General features: G+C 41.1%; 1 non-coding gene across 1 annotated transcript; it reads left to right on the forward strand.

The window, feature by feature from the left end:
* The first annotated feature begins 4304 nt into the window (after positions 1 to 4304).
* LOC137964336 (small nucleolar RNA R71) lies at positions 4305 to 4411 on the forward strand. The gene has a single exon (XR_011115533.1). It is a non-coding gene; the product is annotated as a small nucleolar RNA R71 (small nucleolar RNA).
* The last annotated feature ends 2575 nt before the right edge of the window (positions 4412 to 6986 follow it).

Consider the following 6986-nt stretch of genomic DNA (forward strand, 5'->3'; position numbering starts at 1 on the left):
TTTGCCGAACACTAGGCGAAATGGAGACATCCCAAGAGGAGTCTTATAAGCAGTTCGATAGGCCCATAAAGCATAATCCAATCGAGTGGACCAATCTTTCCTATCAAAGCAAACCGACTTCTCCAAAATCCGTTTGATCTCCCTATTAGAGATTTCCACTTGACCACAAGTTTGTGGGTGGTACGGAGTGGACACCCTATGAGTGATGGAATATTTCTTCAATAAGGTCTCAAATGCTCTGTTACAAAAATGAGATCCCCCATCACTGATGATTGCTCTCGGGGTACCAAACCGATTAAAGATATTTTCTTTTAAAAATTTTACCACCACTTTGTGATCGTTTGTCTTACATGCAATAGCTTCAATCCATTTAGAGACATATTCAACAGCAACAAGGATGTATTGATAGCCGAACGAGACATGAAAAGGACCCATGAAGTCAATACCCTACACATCAAACAATTCAACAATAAGAATGGGGTTAAGAGGCATCATGTTCTTCCTAGATAAACAACCAGTCCGTTGGCATCTATCACACACACGACAAAACTCATGGGCCTCTCTAAATAATGAAGGCCAATAGAAACCACATTGCAAGACTTTAGCCGCGGTCTTTCTGGCACCAAAATGTCCACCATATGCGTGGGAATGACAAAATTCAAGAATGTTGGCAAAGTCTTGCTCATGTACACAACGCCTAATGACTTGGTCAGAACACACCTTGAACAAATAAGGGTCATCCCAAAAAAAATGTTTGACTTGGGAAAAGAATTTCAACCGATCTTGTTTACTCCAATAATCAGGAATCTTATGAGTTACAAAATAGTTTACTATGTCAGCAAACCAAGGCAACTGGGATACTTGGAGAAGTTGTTCATCAGGGAAGGAATCATTTAAAGGAAGGAATCCTTCCTGAGGTGCTACACAGATCCTAGATAGATGATCAGCAACAACATTCTCACAACCCTTCTTATCTCGAATCTCAAGGTCAAATTCTTGCAATTGCAAGATCCATCTAATCAAGCGAGGTTTAGTGTCCTTGATGGATAATAAGTACTTCAAGGCAGAATGATCAGTGAACACTATAACCTTTGACCCTAACAGCTATGATCTGAATTTTTTCAAGGCAAACACAACAGCTAGCAACTTCCTCTCAGTGGTAGTGTAATTCAATTGAGCATCATGAAGAGTGCGGCTAGCATACTGAATGACACAGGGAATTTTATCCGTCTTTTGCCCCAAAAAAGCCCCCAATGCATAATCAGAGGCATCACACATCAACTCAAAAGGCAAAGACCAAGTAGGTGGTTGGACAATGGGTGCAGTGGACAAACATTTCTTCAGTGTCTCAAAAGCATGAATACAGGCATCATCAAAGGTAAAAGCAACATCTTGAGCAAGCAAATTCGTCAAAGGACGAGAAATTTTGCTAAAGTCATTAATGAAATGCCTATAGAACCCAGCATGGCCAAGGAAAGAACGCACCCCCTTCACAGAAGTAGGTGGTGGCAGATTGGCAATTAGGTCAACCTTGGCTTTGTCCACTTCTACACCCCGCTCAGACACTACATGTCCTAAAACAATTCCTTCTTTTACCATGAAGTGGCATTTCTCCCAATTCAAGACTAAATTGGACTTAATGCAACAGGACAATACGAGTGAAAGATTGTGCAGACATGTATCAAAACTAGAGCCAAACACAAAAAAGTCATCCATAAAGACCTCTAAAAAGTCACCAATCATGTCAGAAAAGATACTCATCATGCACCGTTGGAAAGTGGCAGGCGCATTGCATAAACCAAAAGGCATGCGTCTGTAAGCATAGGTGCCAAACGAACACGTGAATGTGGTCATTTCCTGGTCTTCTGGAGCAATGGGAATTTGATTGTAGCCGGAGTATCCACCTAAGAAGCAATAAAAATTGTGGCCGGCCAATCGCTCTAGTACCTGATCAATGAAAGGTAGTGGGAAGTGATCCTTCCTAGTGGCGGAATTAAGTTTTCTATAGTCAATGCAGACTCACCACTTGGTGGTAGTTCTTGTGGGAATCAAGTCACCACTCTCATTTTTCATTATCGTTATCCCCCCTTTCTTAGGGACAACTTGAATTGGACTCACCCAGGTGCTATCGAAAATAGGGTAAATGACTCCTGTCACAAGCAACCTGATGACTTCTTCTCTCACAACCTCCAGCATATGGGGATTTAACCTATGTTGCATCTCACGTGAGGCTTTAGTCCCCTCCAAATGAATACGATGCATGCATATGGAGGGGCTAATCCCTTTTAAGGCATCAAGAGTCCACCCCAATGCATCTCTGTGTGCTTGTAAAACTTCAGTCAATTGTTCCTCCTACTCAGTACTCAAATAAGAGGAAATAATGACTGGTAATGAGTTCATGGGCCCCAAGAATGCATACTTCAACGTGGGAGGAAGTGGCTTAAGATCTAGCTTGGAAGTTTCAAGAGGTTTGTCCAAGTCAAGAGGAAGATCCTGTGGATGATCAGTTGTGATAACCTCATAAGCTTCCTCCAACAGAGGTACATAATTGAGTAAAGAATTAACCTCTCGGAAATATGTTTCCTCATCAAAATAATCCATGCCTAAAGATGTTATGCAAGACTCAAAAGATTCAAGAGTGGATTTGTCATCAAGCATAACAGTTTCTATCTTAAATGCAGGACTCAGATCATCAGACTCAAGTGGGTGGTGCCCGGCATTAAATACATTCAATGAGACCTTAAAAATTTCCAAAAGACAACTCCAACTCACAACTTTTATAATGAATGATAGCATTAGATGTGGCTAAGAAGGGACGTCCTAGGATGACAGGCATTTGGTTGGTCACATTGACTACTTGTTCTGTATCAAGAACAATAAAATCAACCGGGAATAGAAATTTGTCCACTTTTATCAAAACATCTTCAACTATTCCTCGTGGTATCTTGACAGAACGGTCAGCTAGTTGAAGTGTGATGGGAGTAGGTTTCAATTCCCCCAAACCTAATTGCTGGTGCACAAAGAAAGGAAGAAAATTCACACTTGCCCCTAAGTCAAGAAGAGCTCTCTGGATGGTATGTTCACCAACGACACATGAAATTGTGGGACATCCAGGATCTTTAACTTTAGGAGGAGTGTTGTGCTTCAGAATTGAGCTTACATTCTCAGTAAGAAAGACCTTTTTGTTAACATGTTGTTTTCTCTTCTGTGTACAAAGGTCTTTCAAAAATCGGGCATAGGCAGGGACTTGCCTAATAGCATCAAGAAGTGGAATGTTATTGTGAAACTTACAAAACAGTTCCAACGTTTCATGCATGCTATCTCCTTTCATAGGTGGGCCCGATAACCTCTGCGGATAAGGAGCTAGTGGGACTTGGTTAGGGATCTGCTTGGCTGTTGGTGGAGAACTTGGAGGTTCTTCACCCAATGATGTGTCCCCATTGTCATCCTTTGACTCCTTAGACTTAGTGGTCCCTACCCCATTGTTCAACTCATGACCACTCCTAAGGGTGGTCATGGCTTTGGCTTGCTCATGGTGGGGTTTGGAACTCAACCCACTCTCATGTGTGCTTTTGGGGTTAGGAATGGTTTGACTCGGGAGTCTATTTTGTGCTTGTTCACTCATGTGGATGGCCAACTGACTCACTTGCATTTCAAGTTTAGCAATGGAGGAATGTGTATTCTGCATGAATAATTGAAGTGTATCCTCAAGTGAAGGTTTTTGTAGAATCAATGGTTGTTGAGTGAAGTGTGGGCGCAGAGCTTGGGGTTGAGTAAACCCTGGAGGACCCCCAACCTGTGGGCCCTTGGACCATGAGAAATTTGGGTGCCTAGCCCAACCCAGATTATATGTTTCCGAAAAAGGATCGTTCCGGTTTGGTCTATGAAAATTCTGGACTGCATTCAAGTCCTCAATGAGCTCTGGGTAGGATGAACTAGATGGACACATTTGTGTGGGATGAGATGAACCAGAGCATATGGCACAAACAGTAGATGGGTTAGGAGCAGGTGAACTCTTGGACACCATAAGGGCATCAATTTTTCTAGTCAACCCCTCAATCTTGGCCATGAGCATGGGTGTTTCACTAACCTCGTAGAGACCCCCTCTTTTGGCTTCGTGGGATTTCCTATCAACATTAAATGATGAACCCCATTGTTGACATTGATCACTCAACGTTTCAAAGAAGTCCCACGCCTCACTAGCACTTTTACCCATCAAACTTCCACCACTCGTTGCATCTACCATGGATCTAACCTGGGGTGTAAGACCTTGATAAAAGTATTGCACTAAATGCCATTTCTCAAACCCATGATGCGGACACCTACGGATCAAATCCTTCCATTTCTCCCAAGCCTCATAAAAGTGTTCACCCTCCTGCTGCATAAAGTTGGAGATTTCTCTCCTGAGGGCTGTAGTTCTCTGGATGGGAAAGTACTTGGATAAAAATTTTGTGACTAATGTGTCCCATGAAGTAATGTTGCCCACCTCCAAGGAATTAAGCCAAGACTTGGCCTTATCCTTAAGTGAAAATGGAAAAAATCTTAACCGGATAGAGTCATCTGAGAAATTCTGGAATTTGAACGTTGCACAAATATCTAAGAATTCCTTGATGTGGTAATATGGGTCCTCCTTCTCCAACCCATAGAATGTAGGGAGTTGGATCACACCCGGTTTCAACTCATAACTGGCAGTAGTAGTGGGTGGCAATATAATGCAAGAAGGTGAAGTGAAGTGCGATGGGATAGAATAATCCCTCAGGTCTCTACGGTCACCTACTACAGGTAACTGTAATGGTTCACCCTGATTGGCCATGGTAGCTCCTAACTTGACTTCGGGTGTTTTCCTACAAATATGTTCTACCTCTTCAACAAAGGGAGCTAATGGTCCAACTAGGGATCGGCGCCCGTGCATAAAAACACAAAAAGAAACAAAACGAACTATCAAATTAAGCTAACAAACTCACTACTAAAAATATGAACTAACTAGAAGAAATAAAAATAATTCCATACAAAATCACCAAGCTAAAATTATGAAAGCAACAAAAAACTAAAATAAAATAAAATTAAATTAAATAAAAATAAATCTAACCTAAGACCATGGAGAAAAAAGTAATACACTTAATACGTGCTTCCCCAGCAACGGCGCCAAAAACTTGATGTAGAATTTAGTTACATCGGCTTTTATACCTCGCAAGCGTATGAATCATTCATGTAATTTAGTGGGAAGCGAGGGTCATATCCACAGGGAGGACTGAATTTTGTGTATTCTTCAGTCAACTAGCCAAACCAAATATGATGAATTAATATGAACTAACTAATTATATCCTAAATTATCAAGCAATCATCTGGTTAACTACTTGCACAATAGGAAACGTCAACTCTGGATTTTACGGTGATTCGTGCCTCTCTCAAGCGCCACATAACCACGGATCCGATTTCTCAATCCTTGCGTCTAGACCCTCTCGGGCGCATAGAGTGAAAGACAGAAATTGGATTAAAATACCAAAATCCAACCTAAATTATATTCCTACCCGAGCTAGCTAATTTAATCAAATATCCAGAAAACAAATATTCAATAAACATTAATTATCAAATCAGATTCAATAAACATTCAAAACCTAAGTTCAAACTATATAAAAAATGAAATTCCAAAATGACGAATTACTCCCCTTCTCCCTCCTCTAGCTCGGGCAGCAACTCGTTCTCATGGGTGCTGCAATTTCCCAAAATTAATGGCTTCAGGTAGCAAGAGTGAGTGGCCGGAGGTAGAGACGACGCCGACGATGAAGGTTAGAAGCCGACGAACGGAGGTAACGTCCAGCGAAGAATGAAACAGAGCTGAAGTTCTCTAACCGGATCTCTCGAGTCTCGGTCGGAGTCGGAATAGCTCTGGGAATGGTCGGAAATATGTAATAGACGCCGGAGGATGGTCGAAATGCAGAATTGGCACTGGAGAAGCGCTCTCGGATCACCTCCCGGCCCGGCGAGCAGAAACTAGCACTGTCGAACTCACCTCGACGGAGACTCTCTCGAGCTTTCCTCAGGTTTTTTCTCGGTCGCTGGACGGCGGTGGACGGCGGTGGCATGGCGAACGACGGTGGGAAACTCCTCTCTGGTCTTCCCCTCTTTCCGGTCGACGGTCGTGCTCTATTTTTGTCGATCCTCTCTGTTTTCTGTTGACGCTCTCCTCTCCCGTTCGTCGCTCCTCTTTCCTCTAATACAATTTTTCTTTGTTTTAAAAACGATTTGCCCTAAAAATCACCTCCATTTCACTAAGGGCATTTTGGTAAATATCTCCTTCTCCACCAAAATCCTCCTAAAATTCCATAATTGAATCCATAAAAAGTATTTGAGGAAGAAATAAACCTTAAAAACAATGAAATATAATTCAGGAGAGAAAAATATGCAATATAGACAGTGATTAATGCCAAATTCAATAAATACACGTTTCATTTGAAAACCGATAAATAACGACCTATAACACAATTATAAAGTTTATTCTATTATAATTAACCTAGTTATCATGTTAGAATATGGCATCTATCACCTATGGATCCAAACCTTTTAAAGAGAATAACATTAAATTCTCAAGTGAACGTGCGGTGGGATATTTACCCGAGTCAAACAAGCCATTATTTTGCCCATGTACAAAAAGCTGACCTAACGATCATAGGTGATTGTAAAATGATTTATCATGTATAATGGGCTATATTTTTTTAAGGAATGACTTATGGATTGAGAGTCAACACTCAGTTAAAAATCACCAGCCTCCCCCTTTTCCCCACGATCGTCGAACCTGATATATAAAACCTAAAAAGAGTTCACGATCCATAAAAATTACTAAAATTTTTTGGAATTATCTTTCTCTACATTTGTGCATTGTCCATTTCCATTTTAGATATATACTTTTTTCTTAAATCAACACTTGAGTTTTCACTTTCCCTTCATCTCGTAAACTAATAAAGAGATAAAAAGTAAATAGATCA

The sequence above is a fragment of the Aristolochia californica genome, unplaced genomic scaffold (assembly GCF_029961685.1).
Source record: "Aristolochia californica isolate CCGP_79_NKW_82.1479 unplaced genomic scaffold, dmAriCali1.0.hap1 SCAF_4, whole genome shotgun sequence".
Classification (NCBI taxonomy): Eukaryota; Viridiplantae; Streptophyta; class Magnoliopsida; order Piperales; family Aristolochiaceae; genus Aristolochia; species Aristolochia californica.